The 23,444-nt window shown below is 36.0% G+C and overlaps 1 long non-coding RNA gene across 1 annotated transcript in view; it reads right to left on the bottom strand.

The window, feature by feature from the left end:
* The window catches only part of LOC127017913 (uncharacterized), a 165,055-nt gene that overhangs the window by 64,916 nt on the left and 76,695 nt on the right, over positions 1-23,444 (bottom strand). The window lies entirely within an intron of this gene.

Here is a 23,444-nt window from a genome sequence, read left to right as displayed (position 1 = left end):
TTTTTTCTTGAATGAGCCGTGAAAAGTGGCAAACTTGTGGATATAAAAGTAAAGCCAGCCTTATGAAACATTTTATTACGCACTCTTCAGGAAAGAAAATAATGCATATCCCTGCCATACAGAGACACATTAGGGTCTTTCCTCCAAGTATTAACCTGAATGTGCTCCCTAGTGGATTTTGGTTAATTTGTGTAATAAAGATCATTTATAGCACCAGAAGTCTTATGGACGTTTTTAGAAATTAAGCACCCCTTCTTAGTAATACTGACAGACTGATGAACACAGATAGCAGTTTTTTCTCCCTTTCTTTTTATAATTGTAAAAATGAATTATATTTGTTTTACTTAATATATTTTATGAAGTTATAAAACTGAATACTTATTTTAAATGAATTTAATTACTTTTAAGTTATAATACAAAATATGAAATATATGATTGATTATACACAGAATATGGAGTTTCCCTATAGTTGGGAAAGAAATTAAAAAAAAAAAAATTCAAAGTATGCTGAAGTCATGGGTTTAAACAGAAAAAACCCCTTTTTTTGTTACAAAGGTTTAATTTAATCAGAGAAAATATTCCACAGTCATCAAGCTTGACTTTTTTATAGAAGTCTGAGCCTGAGTGACACAGGCCATCTACAGAGACAGAATAATTTTAACTGTGATCACAAACATAAAAATAGATCTTATCAGAAGCACCAATACACAAATCTAAACCACTATTAAAACCTACTGAACACTTGGAAAGAACAGCAGAGCATTAAGTATATAAGCAGAATAACTGGCTAAGATGCCCTAACTGCTAACAAAATATATTTTATTGATGTATTTTATTGGAAGTCTAAGGACTGATTGCAGCATCCCAACCAGTCTTAATCACTGTGTGACTTGGCATGGGCTCAGATGACCAAGATGATTTTTCAAAATTTCACAGCATGAAAGAGGAGGAAGGCAGTGGAGGCTTATTTAATCACCCTTATATGGCTTCATTTCTGGAGGATAGCCTTCAGTACTTCTTGAAACTCGGGACTTTGAAAGAGCTGGAAACCTCAAATCTCTTGTTACCACCCTCATTCCCCCCACACAACTGGTAGAGTATCAGATGCTGTGCTTGGCTAGACTATCAAATATATTGTCTGTGGAGAAAAAGAAAATATTACCCCAGAGAGATCAATCTAGCAAAAATTTGAAAATATACAAATCAAAGCTTTTGGTGATTGAAATACATTTTGGTAAATAAGATTTCACTTGCAAACAGTAAAAAGAAGACCCCTTGTGAAATTCAAACATTCAGGGTTCAACAGTAAGGAATTAAATTTTAAAATGTTTATTGTTTTCATGTTATAGACACATCTGATATATTTTGGTATTTTACAATAATTTTCAAACATTTAGCCAGAAACTATCAGAGATATGTAGAGTCCATCATGGGTGCAAACTAATGCTCTAATCTTTCAAAATCACAAGTGATCTGCAAGCCATTCTTCTTCTCACACACCATCCAAGGGACTACTTAGAAGTTGCCTATGTTTTTAGGCAACAGCTAGATAAGTAGCAGTACTTTTCTTGAACTCCAACACAGAAATGAGGTATTGAATATCTTGTCATCTATCGCAGAGAGATTGAAGAAATTACACTCAGACCTGCTGCCCATACTATGCTATGCTGCGCATATGAACAAGATCAAATAGGGGTATAAGATAAAAATCTGTGAAAATAGATGGATCAGAAATAGGTTTAGGCTTATTTTTCATTTTAAACCACACTTTTATTGCCACAGATTCACACACATGGAGTTCTTCCCCTTCCCGCCAAGCCCAATATGCTGCGATCTCTATAGTCATCACTAAAGTGCAGCTGTTATTTTCCCACTAATGACTATGCTGGAATATCATAAGGAGAAGAATTCTATTAAACACTAGTTCAGGAAGAAATTTTTAAAAAAATTTCTAACTACCAAATATTATGACTGACATGGAACAAAGATGGACCATGTAGGCAGGGGGGATAGCAGCAGCCATAACTCTAACTTTGCTGCCATTAATATTTATGTTGTATATGAAGTGGTTTACCAACATGCTGATGGACTGGCAAAATGTGCAAGCATACAATTTATTCCTCCTTGCAGCAGCTATGGGAGATCACAACCACAAATGCATGTTTCAGTAGCAACTATTTTAAAATAGAGAGCGTTATTTTGACAAGCAGAGAACTGCAACAAAAGATTTATTATTCAGTGGAATAATTGGTGAATGCATTATCCTGTCAACATTTAAATATTATAATCAACTTAAATAATCAAAGCTGCCCTAGAGTTTTTATTGTTTTACATTAATTTGAAAACGATTTATTCTATTATACTCACATTTGCATTAATGTAAATGAAACTAATAAGTTAAAACTCAAAGTTATGTAAAATGAGAAACATAACACATCTTAACCTTCATATGTCTATTCTGCGGGCCATACATTCTCATACATGCCGCACTTTAAACCAGCAGATGACACCAAGATGCTTTGGTGTGCTACCTATGCTATATGTGCTATCTATGCCCACAATGACACTGTGATAATGATTTTGCTAATTAGGATATGCTTCCAGCAATCCTTGGTCCTTTTCTCACCTGAAGTCGCTCTAGAAAGTGGCTCGCCGTGACTGGCTCGCTCACCTCTGCAAATGTGTTATTAACATCTTATTGAGACGTATCTAACTCTATATGCTTCATTAGTCTGTTTGCTCCAGTCAGGCATAAACTGCTGATTTTTTGATTAGCTCCTTTTGTCTGTTAATCTGCCCTTGACTCATAGGCTGAAATGTTTCAGCAGTAGACTTTTGAAGCATTTCAACAGTTGTTTCTGAACCACTTACTGACTGACTTTAGAGAAGACTGCATGTTTTGCCAAGACTTGGGGATATTCGTAGACTGTATGTGAACCAAGTATATAGTACGTATAAATGTAATGCTTAGGTACAGGAAAATTTAGCCTAACGTGGTGGTATCAGATAATCATGTAGATCTCAAACCGAAAGCAACAGCATGAGATCTTTTGACTCTTCACAGAACTGAGTAAAGCTCTCGCTGCAGATCATCAGAATTTGCTGCATGAAGCCGTATCAAAAAAGCTATACCAAACCAGCGATATGGTGATACAAGCTCTTACACTGTTTTTAACAAGTTCTAGCTTTAGATTGTAGGGGATTCTGTCTTGCTTCTCCTTTGACTAATGAGGCCATACAACAGCCTCAAAGAACCTAGCAAAATAAGGTTTAGCTACACATTTAATTGCAGAAAGGTGGGGAAATTAGCATGTAGAATGGTGAAGACAAGAGGACACTACTACACTGTAATTTTAATGCCAGTCAAGCCAGTGACATCTGCATCATTATTGAGAGAGAGAACAAGAATCTGTGTAAGTTTCAAGGCTCCCTAGAGGCATATACATCCAGCCATATATTTAACATGTGTGGGGCACAGCTACTGGGACAACAATGTGTGGCTCAACAAATGCAGTGCCATAATGTGGCATGTCCTCAATGATAGATCATACAAATTAAGAAAAACACCAAGGGTTTGACTGGATACTATCAATGGTTTGATTCATTCTTTGCTTTGTGTCAGGATATCCAAGTGGGAGAGAAATATATGCATTTGAAAATATTGCTGATAGTTTAATTGCTGAAACTTGCTACTCCATCACTGTTCAGTTGTAATAATGATCAGGGCATGGAGCATTACTTGAAGAATTAATACCACCTGAGGTTAACAGCCCACGGCTAAGCCTTGAGCCTTCAGCTTTCTCAGATAGTCATTAATCCCCAGGAATTTTCCTGTGCCTCCATCATTACTTCTAATTTAAAAAGTGAATTTTCTCTTTTTAATTTTCTTTTCACAAAATGAAAGTACTCAATTAGACTTTGTCATTAAATCACATCTGCATTGATTACCTAGGAAAAAATAACGACACCAAAATTAAATTTGCCTATTTAATCATTGAATCCTGATTAAATATTTGTTATAAACATTTCATTCCAATTAAGGTTGCATAAAAAACCCACATTAGGCAAAGAAGGATATACAATTCAAAGCTGTACAATGTCCTGACATGCTGCTTCTATTTTCTTCCTTCTTTACTCGTTGCTGAACAACATGTTACATCTGTGAGAAACTTCACAATTTAGATTCAGTATCACTGGACTTTTAATACGTAACAGTAGCTAGGGAAATACACAAACATTTCAGTGATCTGATAGTGGAATCGATTTAAATCACAGTGATGAAGACATTCTTAAAAGAACCAAGTTATCACAGAATTACTTTCTTTTTTATAGATAAAACAACAAATAAAAGAACATATCTAGATAGGATTTCAGACAGCGATCCAAATTCTCTTACTCTGGAAGTTTGCAGTCATCACCAAAAAAAGTTACATTTTTGTCCATAACACTGTTGTCTGGTGTAATCCCATAGGATTCTGTATGCATCAAGAGGTGTACGGTGCTATGATTAAATTACTTTATGGCTCAGTCCCCTTAGCAGCCACAGAGAGGGCATTATACCTTAGAGCAATATGTGTTGACACACCAGGTTCTGAATTAAAGTGAAATAGATTGATTGAAACCGTGATTTTATAATGAATTTAAGCAGGAAGGTCCAAAGCTAGTTTACATTGACATTTGTCAACTTAGCTCTCTCTGCTACTGAAAGGTACCTTTTATGCTGACACACGGACATATTAACAGAGGGCTAATCTTCTTCAAAGTTTTGAATAATCACAGTATATGCGTTTATTCCCAGCCACCTTTCTTGTTTGCATAGAAGCTTGTGCTTGTGGTACCACATACAGGTGTGGACAACCTAGCCGTTCTACGCACAAAGTTGGAGAATCGAGCCTGAAAATCAGACTGTGACCCACAAGGAAAGTGTTTTAGGTCAACTTCTGCTATAATTCATGTATAAGTAATCTAATTTTCTGTGAGATAGAGTTTCCTTTCTCCCTCCCACTATACTCCCAACATTTTCGCATGTCCCCTTCACCCCCTGTCATGAGACTTTCAATTTCCTCCAAGTCCCAGCTCCTCAACTACTGGACTAAGCGAACAGGTCTGTGCATTGAACCTGAAGCAAAGAAAAAAAATTTGATAAGTTTCCTCACCTTTATATAGAAAATAATCTATGTTGGTTTTTTTGTTTTTTTAATTCTTTTTCAAAGTTTCATATATTCATGAGTTTCCATTCAAAATGTTTGCCTGTAAACTCATGAATTGGTATAACTGGAGTACACAAATGTTCATAGAAATTAGTTAGCATACAAACATACTTGAACACATCAACTGAAAATATCAATAAACATTTAAAAAATTTTTTTTTTCCTCCCTGTCTCATTTCAGCTTCTCTAATATGGAAGCAGATGGAGCAGCATAAAACCAACAACATCTGATCCTAAAATATACCTCAAAATTTTCAGATTTTCTGAATGTTTCATTGCTCCTTCCAAGTCTTTTTCCAAAAGCTTGCTGCTTGCTTTTTCAGTGTCTATAATTAGACTGTACAAATGATACCAAAGGCCTCATCTTTTTAGCACCTTTTCTTTAATCACAACAATAATATGAATGACTTCACTAAGAAGGCTGACATATTTGCTCACTTTCATGATTCTGCTATCAAATCAAGGATCTCAGAATTATTTCAACAGTAACATTCTGAAAGAAATTGCATGCATTCTGCGAGTTGTCAATAAATCCATCATGAAAAATATTTCAGCCATGACATACTGGATGGTGTTAGTGAAGTAACAGGAAAGTTACCTGCAGATATAGCCAGCTATTTTTTTTCCTCCTTGCAGCTGCCAGATGGTGTTGAACAGAACACACTGCTATGCAGAGTAGCTGAATTTTTACCAGGTAAGTGCGCCATTACACACAGCGTTTTTATCTATTCAGATGCCTTAGGGGAATGATATATGCATATTTGATCCAATGAAAAAAAATAAAATATTGAATAATCAGCATGTTCTTTGTGTTGTCTTTCACACTCTAAATTATAAATTATACAGACAGAAACATCTTTCTATCAAAAAATTCCCATCCAATCAAAGCAACAAACCCTACTGGAAAAAAAACAAAACAAAGATACCTTTACATAGCCTGTCATAATTTAAAATATAACAAAGGCTATCACATGGCCTACATGTATTTAATAAGAATAATAAAAGACAGCACCTCTTGCTATTCTTAAAGAAATAAAATAATTTTGTAGACTGAATTATGGATTCCAGTTTCATTTTACAGTACTGCAAACGTATTAAGGATACAATTCAATGGACCTCACATGACAAAAAACTAATCAAGACTTTGGTTTTGTTCATTTTTTTAAATAAAGGAATGGCTACCATAATTAAAATTACAGGAGTCATTTTTAGATGCAGTAGGTGGAATGAAATGAACTAAGGCAAAACAAAAATCCAAACCTCCGAATCTTACTCTTGAAGAGAGAACGGGGGAAACTTTCATGGCCACATATGGTCTCATCTGAAAGAGCACTTCCCACACTAACTTCCCACTAGTACTTTATGAAACATTGGTTCAAAACTGATTCAAAAGAAGGATGACCTAGTGAGTCACCAGTATCATTTAAAGAAACATAAGAAATACCTTCAAGACCTCTTGCCCTACTATTTGATCTTATCCTATTTGTAAGAGCACTGTCTGAGATTCATTTATTCAAACATTTATTCAAATATTTGACTAGATGTTACAATATTTTCTGTATGGAAAGCACTGTTTCCACATTTATTATGGAAGCAGATGAGAACTCTTATTCTCCAGTACTTTGCAAGTAAAACCATAGTAATAATTTCTAGGCCTATCACTGCCACCTTCTGAAACACTGAAATGCTAGTCCTATAAACTCATTAAAAATACCATATCCTATTTCTACATTACTAAAATAGCTAACGTTTACCCCAAATAGAGTGCCTCCTTGTTAAAACTAAGTTTACTAACCTGTGCATGTTTTTAGCTTTTACTACAGAGCTAGGATAGAGTGAAGGTCTTGCAATTTAGCATGATTAGCCATTTGTGAAGGATACATTTTTTAAAAACTTCACCATTAATGTGTTATTCTGTAAACAGATGAGGACCTATGCGTGTTTAAAATGAAATTTACACATTAAACAACTCAAGATGATCTTTCATTTCTTTAAGAAATTAATTCACTGTTAATGAAGGGTGAAAGACTGACTGAATCAGTCATTAATTTAACCTTTCCCTCTTGATAAGATCAGCTGAGCTACTACTTCTCACTTGCAAGGATATGTCAGGGGAACAAATCATTTTATAACAACTCAGTGAAATGTATAATCATGGTAGTATTTACAAAATGCATTAGCTAGAAATTTGCTAAGCCACCTTCAGGTAATTAGAATAACTGATTAATGAGCCTTCCTAATACTATATGGGCATCATCCACAAACATTTTAGAGATTCACGTTCAAAACTATTTTAACAATTATAACTTCTAAAAATGACCACATGTAGATTCTGCTTTTCAAAAGGAAATGCACAAGCTCCTAGCAGGCCTAACCTATCTAAATAAAGCAATATGTATATGAATTCCTTGTACAAGGTTTTGGAAAACAGAAAAAACAAAAAACCTCAGAGTAATGTGATAATCAATGTACCAGCCTGACCGAAAAGAAAAGAAAGGAAGCAACAGTAGGACAGTAAGTCCTGTTGGAGATGTCTTCATTTACATTATATATTCAGATGTAATTCCAGTCCATCTTTGCTGTTTTTTGTTGTTTTGGTTTTTGGTTTTTTTTTAATTCTCTTATATTATAGACTCTGGTTTCTACTAGCAGCATGTAAAAAGCCTTTTTAAAGAATAAATACAGCACTTAAAAGATTTAGCTGTATTTTCCAGGACAGACTGGTTTAGTGAATGTTTGTGTGTCAAAAGACACTGAAGACTAGATTTTTGTCTTCTACGGAACTTTGCAAGACCATGCTGGAAGGAAGCTTTATTGCATGCTTTACTAGCAACTGAGTTCCCAGTAGCACAGTACTGTCAGGAACACTATTATTTGTTCAGATAATTCAGTGTGTGCAACTACAAGAAGGAAAAAAGTCCTTACAAATCAATATCATCTCAGGCTAAAGCAAAAACAACCTGAACCCAAACCAAGGAATCAAGTAATAGTCATAACCCTCCCGCTGAACAGTATTCCAATGTTGCAGATAATCTTTCATCATTCTACATACTAATCCAAAACTCCAAACACCTATTCTGAAATATTCAAATTATGTATCAGGATGGTAGTTACAAAGCTAGAGCCCAAACCTGGCAAAAAAAAAAAAAGAAAGGAGTTCTATGGAACAGAGCATGCTTGAAAGTGTTCATGCTTTTCAGTCCTACTGTCCAAACCTGAATGAACAAATATTGGGCAAAACTTTATTTAGACTTTGGCTTATTATTCCTACTGAATCCACGAGTTCCAAAAATAGATAAACCTTCACTTTTACTAACCCACTAATCTAAGTTTTGGACATAAAAGTAGACAACAGTCTACATTGTATACTCAAATCTAAGAATGTTCATCAAATACCAGACAAGTATATGATCTTTTTTGTAGCTATAACATTTAACCTCGTAAAATATAGCATTACTCCACAAATAAGTATTTGTACAAAGATAAATACTTGTGTACAAATAACAGCCTAAAGCTCTCTGTATATATTCTTCACACGTAATTATTACTGTAAAAGGCAATATAATTAAAAATCTTCCTCATACCTGTGGAAGTTTGCAATCATTTTGCAGCTGTGGTAATGGCCTACACATTTGCCTAAATGCTATTCTGAAATATATTATTTTCAAAGACATTTGAAACATTTGTTTTTCAATATTGAAAGATACGTTTGATTTGATTTTTGGTATTTTTTCTTCCTTAACTACTGTTTTGCCTTCAGGTAAGAAGTGTGAATGCAAACACCTATTAAAAAAACTGCACAGGAAGCAATAGCATATACTGTTCACCAGCAAGTACTAGACTATTCTTTATAACGATTGGAAATAAAGTCTTGTCATGTTCTTTAAATAAAATATCTTGCTTTTATCTAATAGTAATATTACATCACATCAGGGACAGAAAGGCATAGATATCTACAGCAACTTATAGAAATTAATTCCAGTTGTTATAATAAGCCCTGGAACACTAATTTTGCTAATGTTCGTCCCAAAAGAAGACAGTTGGAAAGAATGGCACCCCAGCTCATTTTTATGATAGAGCCAAAAGTTTATTGGACACTTTTATCAGAAGTCTAAATGCACTCAGATTTATGTAGAACAGTCATGCAGCCAGTTGCAGTTTATTCTAAGTGGAAATACATCTGTCGTATACAGCTAAGATCAAATAGCCACTTGGAAGAACTGCCAAATACAAATATGAGATATTATAGCCATTTGGTCAGAATGACCTCCTTAACTTTCTCACTATAGATCTAGGAAAGAAATATAAAGGAAACAATAATGAAAAAAGACAGAGAGATTCTCCAAGAAGACCTAGGTTAAGACTACATTAACATCAGATTAAGAATTTTCTAACTTTTATTATTAAGAACTGAAATTCAATGCCAGTTTTAAAATGTTTCATTAGAATACTACAGATTGCCACCTGAAAAAACTATATGAAATCATAAGTTAGGTTCCTCATACTTCTAATGTATACAGAAAAAAGAAAAACATTACTTTTAAGCTATCTGGTTAAACTGTTAATAATCTTATGATTACTTGTGTAGATAATTTATAATATCTACACATTAATTCACAACTATATAAAATCTACTGCTGATGTAAGATAAGACAAAATAGCTCACTCTTAATTACTGCCAAAGAGCTCATTTCAATCCTTAGACAGATTCTGGATCTCTATTCCTTCATTAGCGGCTTCAGGAATGTTGGGTGAGGGGGTGTTTGTCCTTTTTTTAACGGAAAAATTAACCCTATTTATCTCAATACTTTAAGATCAGCAATTATTCAAATGCTTCACTCCTAGGATTTAAGTGAAGAAAAAGCAATCTCAGTTTACTTCATGCTGGTGTGTACATAAACAACATTTATCACAATAAGCACTAACTTGCCCACATACTCAGCCGGCTATCTCAGCTCATCTTCTTCTTTAGATTCTTAGTGAAAAATCTTTTCATACTCTGATTTCATTGAAATAAGATTTATTCTTCTCTCAGTTTTCCTTACTCAGTTTTTTCTAACATATTTACACATCTTGCTTGCTTTTTCTCTGGTGTGTTTTTGCAAATTTCTGAGTGAGACTTAGTTGCACCAGTCCAGCATGTTAAGGGAGGAAAATGAAAACTAAATGTATGCAAGCAACTACAGATGAATAAAACAGTAAGGGTTATTGTTTTTACCTGATTCTGGCTTGACTAAAGTATGCCAGTTTCACGCTGACTTACACTGCTGATGAGGGACCTGAGCTTGTGGTGAGCAAGGGGCCAATGGGACCCTGATGACTTTGCACAGCTTTAAGAGAAATTAACGGAAATTGCTGGGTATTCAGCACTTCAGGCAGAAAAAAGTCACTTTGTTCGCTGCCTAATAGGGATTTAAGAGCCCAACTTTGGTAATTTTTTAATAGTGTGTCTGTCCATCTGTCCATAGTGTTCAGTACTACGTATGCTGAAAAATCTGTTTTCTTCCTTTCATGTCCCTCATTTACCACAACATATTTTTGTCATAAGAGCTCCAAGCAGGATTATTATATACAAAACTGCTGAGCACCGTGTGAGAGCTTCCTACAACAGCATTTTAGCCCGTTATTTAGTAATCTCAGCTCTCATGATAACTCAGATGTCTGAGCAGGTCATCTCCCCTGGTTGCACTCACAATGTCTACAGTTCTGTCTACCCATGTAACTGTAAAACTACAAGTAAACGCAAAGTATATTTAGCAGGTTTTCAGTGCAATTCAGCTAGAGCATTACACAGACATAAGTCCCAGTCCTCTCAGCTTTACCTTAAGGTGAGTTGACTTTGCAGCACAGCCAGGATTGATTTGCTGGAAAAACAACCCACAGGAACCAGCAATCCTATTGCTCCAATTGGTATCAAATATATATACGATACTTTTTTTTACTATGCCTTGGAGCTAAGTTTACCCAAAAGTAAAACAGGACCCAGGAAATTTTTTTTTACTTCTATCATGATATACCAAGAAATTTTAGTGCAATGAGACAACCACCTCTGTTTTGTCTTCTAGTACATGTGAATTTACAACAGGTTGCAGAATCCCTCTCTTAAACATTTGTCTGGTGCTGTGCATCACACCCACCACAGGGCACATCACAGCAGAGCGGGTATGGTGGAAGGTCCTCTCTTGCCTGACTCAGACTGGGTCTGCTGAGGGCTCTGCACAGTTCCTAACTGTTTTTTCTAACATTATTATCTTGATAGTTCCTTCAACATTAAGTTTTGAGGAATAACCCCACAAATTATCAGAAAACATAAGTAGAATCCAAAAACATTTGAACAAGCTTAATATATATAGTCATATTATAAAGATGATTATCCCATTCAGTAATACAGATAAGGAAGTAACACTGCAGTCATTAAGGAGTACTCACAAAGATGCTCCTGAGAACACCACCTTAAATAATGTTTTTGATACAGATGACACAGAGGTGCTTTCCTATCCAGTAATAAATTCTGTTCCACAAATAAGTTCTGTTATCAAAGCTATATACTAATCATCTACACAAACAACACAGTAGGAGGAGGGATTCAATTCCCATGCTGCCTTAAAAAAAGCTTCTTATAGTACTTGACTTGTTCCTGACAGATAAGACAGAGCTACAGCTCATTTTCCTACCAGCGATCCTTTGTTCGGACACAACATGATCCAGTCCTGTGCATAAACCTCCTGCAACTGTATTAATTCATTCCTGAGGATAAGTGGATATGGAATTCTGAATGGAGTGTTAGCAATTTAAAGGGAAATAAATGATAAAAATATTTGGCCAGCCATCCGAAATACTGAACTCTATAGACTCAAAAATAGTTAGGACCCTATCTACCACCTAATTGAAGACAGGCACCTATACTCCAGATGTATAGCTATGCTTCAGTTCCAGTGCATTAACCATCAACTTCACAGAATGCCCTGTACCTCACATAAACAGGAATATTCTTCAGCTTTCCAATAGCAGGCTGCTGCCATTATTCTAACTGTAATCCTGTCTACAATGCATGAAAACTACAGAGAAGGTAAGGAATTGAAATAACTTGGCCACACCATTTAATTGTTCCATTCTTGCCTTTGATACAATTCATAGTGCAAACACTTTCCTTTTAAAAGTCACATTGAAATGACTCTGCAGGTCACCTGAAACTATGCCTAGCCTTTGAGAGATTCCAGCCTAGTAAAAGTTTGCAACAGTAAGTTAAACAAAGTATACTATTAGTTGGCCAAAAGTATTTATGACCTGATATATATGGGTGTCTAGTATGCAGGCAAGAAATCACAGGTAGGATTAGCTCTAAAAACTTCAGGTTTGCTGAAAGAATCAGAAATAAAGTTCTGGTAGTGAAGCTGTGGTATAGCAGTGATCTACGTAACACAGAAGACATTGCCTGTTAAAAGAAGCCGGTATTACAACAGTCATCTAGAATTCTAGCATGGACAATAAAATAGCAGACACAGCAAATTATTAGTGTTATCTTGCAGCAGTAGAAAACCTGGACTTGGAATTAGTGAAAATACTTCCTCCCTTCTCTTTACTGTTTTAGGATTCTCCAAGGCATGCGTAATCCTAAGATGAAAACAAACAGACATCAGAAGTAGAAATTGTGAAGATATTTACAGTGTGGCAGCCTACATGTTCATATGCTAACAACATGGGATAGTGCTGGAACATGTAGTTCCAGGGTACTAACACCAGTAACAGGGTACTAACACCAGGTATGTGGAATTATTGAAAATCTGTTACGACAGCAGACCTTGTGGTCTGTACGATCCCAAGATGATGAAAAATCTGCTATGATCAAGATGGAATAGTGACCACAATTGATAACCCACAGGAGATCATTGATCACTCTTGGCAGGACAGTCTCTGTACTGTGAACTAACACTAAGCCAGATCAGAGCTGATCCAAAAAACTGCCAGCCTGGGAAATAAAGAGCCTCTGGCTTCTCAGCAACATCCCGTGCAAGCAAACATGAGCTATTAACTGCTACTGACGTGAATGATGGGACCAAAAGGAAAGGTCCTTCCCAAAGCCGGGCTGAACACCGCTGATATGGGGAAAACTCAATTTTCCCCTTGCCAAAAGAGGGTCTCCCCAGAAGGCCGAGGCAGTTGGTGCCCCTGTGGCTTGTGCGGCCCTTGCTGTGCCTGGCTTGCCCTGTTGCTTGCCTGCTTCCGAAGCTGGTGATGGTTATTGCAAAGGCATGCAAAATTAGGCTTTGAAACCAGTAACCAGCACAGGCAACTGAAACCATGAAACTGTGCATCAGCTGACGGAGTCTTGACAGGAGAGATTATACTCGTTCATGGAAAATAACCAATGAATGAATTTTGGTCAGTGACATTTTAGCTTTGCCCTAGCTTTAACCATTCCTGCAGCTGCTAATAGTGGTTCAGCTATAACAAAGATAACAGTATTGGAATTGGTGCTGAAGACAGGCTGCCTAATTCATTAAAGTTTTTTAAAGCAGAGATCTACTACCCTATTCCAAACTAACTTGCATAATGGGGGCATACAACTTTGGTTAAAATGTGGAAAATGGTTTATTTCCTAAATCTTTTTTTACATACTTAAAAATTATGCCTTCTCTAAGACCTGAGCTAATATTTTCACAGAACTGTCTGTGAAAAACTTAAGGTCTCATATCTAATGTTAATAGCATTCTCAGAACCTATACTTTTATGTGCAAAATTAGTATTAATTTTTCCCCATGTGCGTTGTCTAATGTGAATGTCAGCTGAAAGATCTCAGAATTCTTGGGAGACTTTCTGTTGGCTTTTATGCTGTTGGCCATCTGAAGTTCCCTTTAAGCTGGTTATAGCAGCAAAATTGAAAAAAAATGGGTAGTGTATGATAAGTGCCTAATATAGATGCTGAAGAACCTTTAGGAGACACAGTCCAAATACGACAACAGATTGTATTCCACCTCCCTCTCATCCGTTTCTAGACTTCTCAGAACATAAATCTTTTGCCCCCAAAAGGGGCAAGATGCAGAAGAAAGTACATCAAAGAAAAGATAAATGTAAATTTTCAAAAGTAATTAGGTACCTAAACATACGGATTGATAAAAATAGGTTTTCCATAGAAGTTATGACAGTGGTTTTGAAAATTCTGCTAGATATCTTCAAGCATTTTAAAATCGGATCTTAAATACCTATCTAAGGCCACAACGAAAATATAACATTAACCAAACTTCCCTCCAGTCTTAGCCTCATACTCTGGATAATGCTTCTTCCTGAGTGTATGACTAGCAGAAACTATTCTGCCTTTAAGGACAACAGATTGTATTTCTGTACATTATTTTACACATTCAGATAAGAAGTAAAAAATTATGGCCAAATTAGGTTGGAAAAGCCAGAACATCATGCACAAAACTGTTCATCAGAACTTTAGTGTCTGTCAGCATGAAAAATCATATATGATTAATTTATTTTTAGGAGTCTATATCCAGCTGTAAAACTGCACAGCTTGCCTGCTTCAGCATATTAAGGCCTCAGGGAGGTAAAATGCAATAGTCATCCTTTACAATCAAAGTGGGTTTAACAAGATTGTTAAGGGAATTTTCTCAACATCCCCTCAATAGCTGCATGGGCAACTGGTCAACTAGTGAGCCATGTTCATGTTTTTACAGTTCCTGCCCCAATCATCACTATCCTACCAACCTATGCACTTAATACTTGACATACTTTCCCTTTCGGCGGCACATGAACAGATTAGATAGTATCAGCCTGGCCTTGTAAACCTCTGTACCCAGCCCTGTATTATCCTGTTTCACCGAGGTAAGAGTGAGATCAAAACTGGTATGTTTTTCCTTATAGAAGCAGCAAAAAGAATTGGGAGAAAAAGAAATAAAATATAATGCTTATAATACTTGTTCAATATTTCAGTTGATTGGCTACCATTGCAGAAATGTGTTACAATATCAACAACAACAACAAAAAAACCCAAACCAGCAAGAGATAATATTCTCCTTGGAGCAGAATCCAGTCTGCGATTTTAAGTCAAGGAAGACTGCAGAATATGAAGAGGAAAGAATATGTCAGGTTTGTTTTTTGAGGTGACATCCCTCCCTGGCTTATCCTCATTGTCATTTTGAAGAGAATTTCTTTCCCTCTTTCCCTGCATGGAATCTGATATTCTCAAGAAGGAAGTTCAGAATAGATGAAGTGTTAAAAGGCAAAGGCATTATGTGAGTACAACAGAAGAGTCGAATTTAATCATAAAATAGGAGTGTTACATAAAACAGACAGAAAAGGAAATTAGACAGTTACCTTACAGTAATAATAATAATAATGCAGCTGTGCAAATGCCTACTGCTGCATCAAGCAGTTATCACCATTTCCAGAACATTTTTAACTGGTGTTCTGTAGGTGTTAAAGACTGTGGTTAGACAGAGACAGGTCAGTGCTTGCCTACTTGAAATTTGCACTGTCTGCCATATGCCGCCGCAGTGAAATTGCAACGCTATGTCAGCTTCATCTTACTTACAGTGAATTAAAGGCATTTGCTGTGTCTGCTAGTGCCATCTAGAGTGAGCCGATCGCAGCTATGGTGTTTCTGATTCTCCCTTACTTTAGTACAACAGCAGTGATTTGAACAAGCAAGCAAGAATAACTGCCTGAAATGCATCAAAAATGTATTTAAAAAGAGCAAAAAAAAAAGCTCTTTCATTATACAGACAAATTGGCATAGCAAATGAAAACACTACTATTCAGAAAAAGAAGCAGGCAGGCAAGCAAGCAGGTAAAAATAGAGGGAAAAAGATCAATAGGTAGTCAGACAGAGATTAGCCTAGTAAGCAAAATGCAAACCAGATCATCTGACTTTTGCTAACAGATATGCAAACAAAAAATAGATTATTCAGCTTGTAGAGAGAGACAGACCACAGATGGATAAGATGAAAATGTATTTGTGACTTTGAAATTAGACTTTTTTATCTCACCGTATCTTCTTTATTCTATTTCCAATGCAATAAGACCATGGCTTTTGTTATTCTGTGTTAGCCCATTCTGCATGTGTTTGATAGATGGCAAATAGTATGATCAACAGAAAAATACAAAAGGGAAATTCAGCAGCAAGAGTATCAAACAGATGTGTCTGGCAAGGAAGAAGACATTGGGGGATCTGGGGGCAACTCATATCTTTGTCATAGACTTATTTATACAGCCTCTGAGCATGTCTAAACAGCTCACCAGAGAGTAGCGTAGAGTCTTAAACTAGAATGTCCAAATCAAGTATGCAGCAAATTCCCGTTCCTGTGTCCAATACAGAAAATCTGTATTACAGCGTCTCTCTCAGCAGAACTAATGAGCTAACCCATGCCAGTGTTACAGGGCTCAGTCAGTGGCAATTTAAGGTCTTTCGAACTACTCTCAGTGGTAAGGTGAAGTATTGTCTACATCATTACCTCAGATCTGTTCATGTTTCTCTTCCCACTCGGAAAGCAAGATAACATTTCTTGTTTCCTCTCATTGCTTATGTTTTCTGTTCAGCCTGCTTAGACTCTGGGGCACAAATGATACCTTTTTGGAAGGATGTTTTGTCCAGTACCTATGCAGCAGTGTCTTGATCGCAGTTGGGTTCAGCTGGGGCTTTTAAAATACAGTTTTAAAAAAAAGTCAACAGAAACGAACAGCATAGATTTTTAAAATGATGTTTTAGCAAGTAAAGATTTTAAAGGCAGGTGGAGGTGGCTCCCTTTGCTTAGGTTTTCTAGCAAGCTGCCCTCGTTTAAAGTTATGATGTTCACATATATATCACATAGCTATTAAGTAGTAAAAGTTGGGGTTTGTGGCATCATCACAGATGATTACACAGAATTTGGAAAGCCAGGATGTAAAGGTAAATTTCATCCTGGTAGTGTAATCCTAACACTGGCTACTCACAGCCTTTATTCTCACCCTACAATATTGATACTGTCCTTCCAAGAACTAATTCATCCTTTATTTCAGAAACTGAATAATAAAGACAGTTGGCACATGTGAACAACTCAAGGAGTTATCATTCTCACTTTTCTTAAGGTTCTGTTGCTCTTCTAAAACATGAAAGACTACTCTGTTCTAAGGTCCTAAATTCAGGACAAAAATCTTTTTCACGTACGTGATATTGTTGCTAAATTATGGTAATCATCATGAAAGATAAGAGTCTCCAATACAAAAAGCAATTTCTATTGAGTCATAACATTTACAGGGAAAAGGTGACAGGACACCTACTATGAAGCACACCACTAGAATGATGCTAACTTAAAATTAAAGACAATCAATACCCACAAATGTCAAGAAACTCAAAGGTAAGGTTAAGATCCTTGCCACCTATGAGGATCGGTTTCGTGTTGTGTGGTCTTTGTGGCACTTATAACCAAGTTGCACTATTTCTCTCTAAAAATCCTAATTTTATTTTCAGTAAACACTGTGGAATTGGTGAAGAACAAGGATTACATGAAATAATGTTGGAAGTTGTACTTCACTGAATGAAAAATCCCTGATGAAAATACATAAATCAGATACTGCTGAAACAGAAGTGAGAACTGAACCCACTATCTATTTCACTACTTACACACCAAGAGGCCCCAGCCGAAAAGTACCTCATATTACTTGGAAACCAGAAAGAAGACAAGATCCCAAAGAGTTTACAGCTTGAATAAACTGAGAAAGCATGTGACATTCAAAAGATTATCATCCTCGTTTCAAGGAAATGGAAAATGAAGGACATAATTTTTTACATCAGAATAAAAACAAAAAGTGCCAACAAAATGTTCAGAAGATATAACAGTTCCCAGGCCTGGAGAAGCTGGATAGACATTGTTCTCGCTATTGAGCGGAACATGACAAGAATATACACTGGCAGCTATGTATATTGAACAACTTGAGACATTGACAGGGAACAAAAGACCAATTGATTTGACGGATAATAAGTGATGATACCAATATTTATGTGGTTAGTCAGTCAGAATTGTATACATCCACATATGAAGAAAGGCTGTATTTTTATGAACCTCTGCAGTCTATTTATTAAAGCTTTTCACGCAACTCAACACGTAATCCAAAATCCTCAGTCTTTCCTAAATCAGTTCACTCACACTGAATTCAGAAGATGATTCAGAACGGAATGTTCTGTGATGATATCTCATGCTCATACCTCTTAATATGCTGGAAATCCCTCAGGCAAAAGTGAACCGGCAGACATCATTAAATTACCATCAGTTTTAGGCACTAAGCAGCTTTTGTTTGCGCTATTAGGAGTCCAGAACAACATACTTTCTGAGACAGAAGTATCTACCCTGGTAAAGGAACTTCACTATTTCTCTCATTTTATAGCATTACCTCTTGGTCTCAACTGCAATTTATGAATGTTATTAAAATGCTATTAGCTATTATCTAATAATTAAAAAGAAATTCTTAAAACAGATTCAAATTAAGAAGAATTCAAATTCTTAAAACAGAATAGTGTACCTTAAAGAGGGAATTACTATATGTGTACAACTGTCCTTTTCTAATTTGGTACAGTGATCTCATGGTAAGTTATTTTTTAAAGTGCCTTTAAAAAAAACGTGCCACTTCGCAGTTGAAGATCCTTCAACAGAATACTACATTAGCAATTTTCATCTTAAACTTTCCCTCTCTTGCCTGCATTCATCAAATTGAATTAGAAGAGAAGGTGAAACGCTGTTCTTTCTAGAAAAAGGCCTTCTGGTGCATCGTTTCGGATAAAGAGAGCGAAGAAACAGGAGATGTATATACTAATAGCTGAACAAAAAAGAATTTTGATCATACTGATTAGAGCAAAGCAGATATACTCTATACGTTGGTTACCGAACAACAGCCAGTATATCAAATCCACACAGTATGACAGTCAATACACATTCCTGTAGGAATATTTTTGTGAAGTATTGTGGTTGTGTGTAGGAAAAACTATGATGCATGAAAAACCACAAGAAGAAAGGGCTTTGGTTTACCTGGTATTTTTTTAAACTTTGAGTATGGAATGGGATGCGATCACAGTGATAATGGATAAGGGTAACAAGTAAGAACTGTACGGATAAATCCCAAACCTAGTCTAACAGGTTGGACTGGCCGAGTGATAAAGCAGAGTGGAGGATAATCACAACGGCAGATGCAAGTGTGCAATTTGCCTGTGAGGTCAAAGTAACAATAAATCAACAATAACCTAGGTTTGAAAGGATTTCATGTTGAATTTATTTATCTATTTATGTAATACTTTCTACTGGTCAACAAAGCTTATATGATGTATGTGGGAATACTTATATTATTTCCTTTTCCATTTCTTAACATGATGACTGTCTACAGAAGCTCATGTTAGAGCAACTGTCCTTCAAGAGCTGGACTGTTGTTTTGGCTCATATAGTATAAACAGACAAATGAAGTACATTACCTTTTATGCTGAATATATGCAAACTCTGTAATTGTTGCACACCATACAACTGTCTTGTCAATAGGATCAACATTTGTTTCAGAATGTAAAGCTATTACCTTCACTTCTCCTCCACTATGTATATACATTTTGTATCCATACAAATTGTGTCTGTATATGTTGTGCAGTGATCCAGAAATATGTGTATTTGCTCAAGTAAAAGCGCACAGCCACCTTAGCATGTCAGCTCTGCATATCAGCTATCTTGGGAGTATGTATACAGCACAGATTCGGCAGCACAGCATAAAAGGGATGACTTACCTCTTGAAAATTCCATTGACTTTCTATCTCTGTTTGCATCAAATTCAGAACTACCTTCCTGATGTATAAAGCTTTGTGTATAAGCCTTTTCCATCACACAAATCCTTTTGCTTTCAGTTCCACCTCAGCTTTCTGCAAGTTTCCCACATTAATTCTTTAGACTTTCCTAAACCTTTTACTTTTTTTGAATATTTTGCCTAAGCTTTGTCAGATTAGCTGCCCACACTTGGAATGCCTTCATTACTTTCATCTGCCAAGAATTCTTTCCCTGTCCCAAGCCATTAGTGCCAGGACTCTTCTTTCCTTCAGTGCCGCTTAAATTATCCCAACATACGCTTTGCATTTCCCAAATACTTCTCCTGAGCCTCAGTGTGTCTTGCCTAATACAGATCCCAAGTGTCTTGAGGCAGAGAACATGTTTTACCCATCTAAAAAGCCTTGTAAGTTTACAGCTTATGTAAATGCTTGTTCATAATAATAGCTGTAATATATAGATGCATTAAAGATCAGCTAGCTAAACAAAACCACACACTTAACTGCACACTTTTGCCTGTGCAAAACAGAAACTAGTCAATGAAAGATTAAACAGTTTAGGACTTAGAGAAACAGATAGATTTCAGTAGGGGAAAGAAAAAAAAAAGCCAAGCCAAGTTAAAATAAGGCTAAACTGAGGGGAGGAAAACTATGCAAATGTCTTAAGATTCTGAAAAACTCAGAAGTCATCATATTTCTGCACTTAGAGCTCGATACATTACATTAGTCAAAACACTAATACAGAGTTTAGAACACTTCAAGTTGCTCATATGACACCTATGTTAAGGACTTTGGAAACAGTGGGATATACAAGAGAAGTTGATAGCGGGTGGGCAGAATAGCATACAAAAAAGACATGAAAAGTCTTGCAGAGGGCATATCTATAAGAACTCCAATGCATCTGTGGGTGTCTGAGAAGTGGATGTTTCCAAATTCATTAGTGGCTTCTCTCTCACCCCTAAAATCTGACTGTTGCTTAGAGTGTTAGCGACCAGGTCTGTGAGCTCAGGAGAAGCAGTTGTTATAAACAAAGTGTTCACATTGAATTTATTTCTATATGCTAAACCACACATAACATTTACACCTTTCTGTATAATCCTGCAAACATATCCATGACATAAGACTGCATTAATTATCAAGGACTTTTCCTTTCTCCCTTGTAACGCACTCATAGTATACTGACTTCCCACCCCTGCAGGTAAGTAAATGACTGCCGTTCTTCTAAAAACATATTGTCTCTTAAATAAAATGCTTGATTTAATGTGCATATTCCCATACATTTTCATTTCTTATCTTTCCTAGTAAAACACATAACTAAGCAGGTATATGACAACATATGGTAACATACTTATTTTTAATCCAAATGGATTTTTCTTTTAGTAGGAAAGCACTTAGCAGTTTTAAAACAATTGTTTTTCATTTGAAAAAAAAAGGGAAGAAATTTCTCCAGAATTTCTCCAGAAACAGGTGTTTCCCGACCAAAAACTTCATACAAAAATTTTTTCTTTCAAAATACGTCTGTTTTTCCAAACAAAGAAAGTTTATTTTAAAATTGAACCTACGGCTACTACCAATGAAACAGGACTAATGGTATTGTATTTTAAGTACAGTAGTTGTCTTCCAAATTTGGTATTACTTAATGTTACAATACCAGAAAATTATATTTCCCAATACCGGACTGCAAGGTGATCTAGAAGTATTTTAAACTACAACAACTATGTTTGTGAGTCTTTCACCCTGACCTGTGATTTTCCACTTGAGCTCTTCTACCACTTCAAAGACAAAATTAATTTCCTAAAACATGTAGATTGGGCTTCAGCCACATCAGTGTGGAGGAGGGGAAGGACCAGACATACTAACATTTTAAAAGTATTTTAGGATTCTCTACTAAAATCCACCAAACTATTAAAAAAAAGAAAATCTAGGAACTTTTCGGCAGAGATTTATATCTGTGTATTGCAGTATGGTCTCATCATTTAGATCAAATTGCTACTATTATTCATATGGTATTTGCTAAACTAGGTGTGCATTTCTATAAGTGCTGTTTTTTCCAGTGATGCTCCATATACATCCCTGATGGCCAGTTACAGTGTCTCTTGAGACAGATGAAGCTACGAGTAATAGAAAAGAACAGAGTGGAAAGTGGCATAAAATGAAAATAAGTATTAATAATCTTTAACCTCACACTGATTCATTGACTCACACAAATAAGGACTCTGGGATTTGGTCCCTATTACAGAAAAGGAAATTGTGGTGTTAAGTCTTTAATCATCTAGGCACTTAAGCATTATCTTCAGCACTAACATTAGAGTAAGACCACAGAAGTGAGCTGGCAACTCATGCATCAAACCATTATTATGCACCTGAGGCTGGACATTTGTGGTGGGTGCGTTGTGTGGTGCTGTCATGTTACTGTTGCTCATTTCCATTTCTTATGTTTAAAGACTTTGGAAAGTTTGAGAAAGAGAGAAGTCTCCAGTACACAAAGCAACCTTCCATTTAGCCAAGAAGGGGAATAGTGCTGGAGTAGAAGGGGAGAAGGCAGGAAAGGCACCACTTCATTAGTGTCATCCGGATGAGAGGGCACAGAGAGCTGAAAGCAGGGAATTTAGTGCAGAGACTGCAGTCCATATCAGTCACCTGAAAAAATATTATGAGAAGACAATATACCACTTAATCCATTCCTAACAGTAAAGTTTGAAATTGCTTAACAGTGGGTACTGGATCCAGTTATTTTTGTATCCTGCAGCTCTCCCACTGTTTGAAACAGCTCTGTCTCAGATTCCAGATCTATGAGACAGTAAGAGGTTATTACTGCTTTGGTCTTTCTATTGCTGTACAATTTACATATTTGTCATAATATTTTAAACTCCTCAGTTACCTGGGTTAGTTTCTGTGTATTTATCCATGCTATGTTTTTTGACTGTTTTTTAAAACACAAACATGAATTTTTTTGTTCTGTGTAGTTGCTATCAAAATTTTAATTGCAGTTAAAAAAGAGACATTTATTTCCAAACAGCCAATGTCTTTACCCGTGTGTTTTAAAACCACTTCTCTAGAAACCAATGCCGGGCTACCCTTGTTTAGTCCTTCTGGCTTTAGCTTTGTTCATAGGCTTCAGCACTGTACGAAAATATTTTTTTCACCATTATCTTTTAGAGGCCTTCCATTCTTCATAGCAGATTTTCTACAGTGCAGTTGATTCAAATAAATTTTCCCCTGAAAAATCTCAATTTCCAAAATTCAACATGTCTAAGTACTCAGTCTTTAGACAGTATGATACCAGTGAAGAGAACAGTAACAGCTGTTCAGAGACTTCAGTATACTGCTGAGTAGAATAAGATGACTGTATTTTTACTTGCAACACCTAGCTACTAATACTTTACCAACATTGTCTGGTAACTCCTTAGATGGAAGATGAAATAAGTCTAAATATTATATTTATTTTATAAGCAGGAGAA

This window comes from Gymnogyps californianus, chromosome 6, assembly GCF_018139145.2.
Source record: "Gymnogyps californianus isolate 813 chromosome 6, ASM1813914v2, whole genome shotgun sequence".
NCBI lineage: Eukaryota > Metazoa > Chordata > Aves > Accipitriformes > Cathartidae > Gymnogyps > Gymnogyps californianus.
The sequence above is the reverse complement of the archived record's forward strand: the minus strand, read 5'-3'. Positions and strand labels throughout refer to the sequence as shown.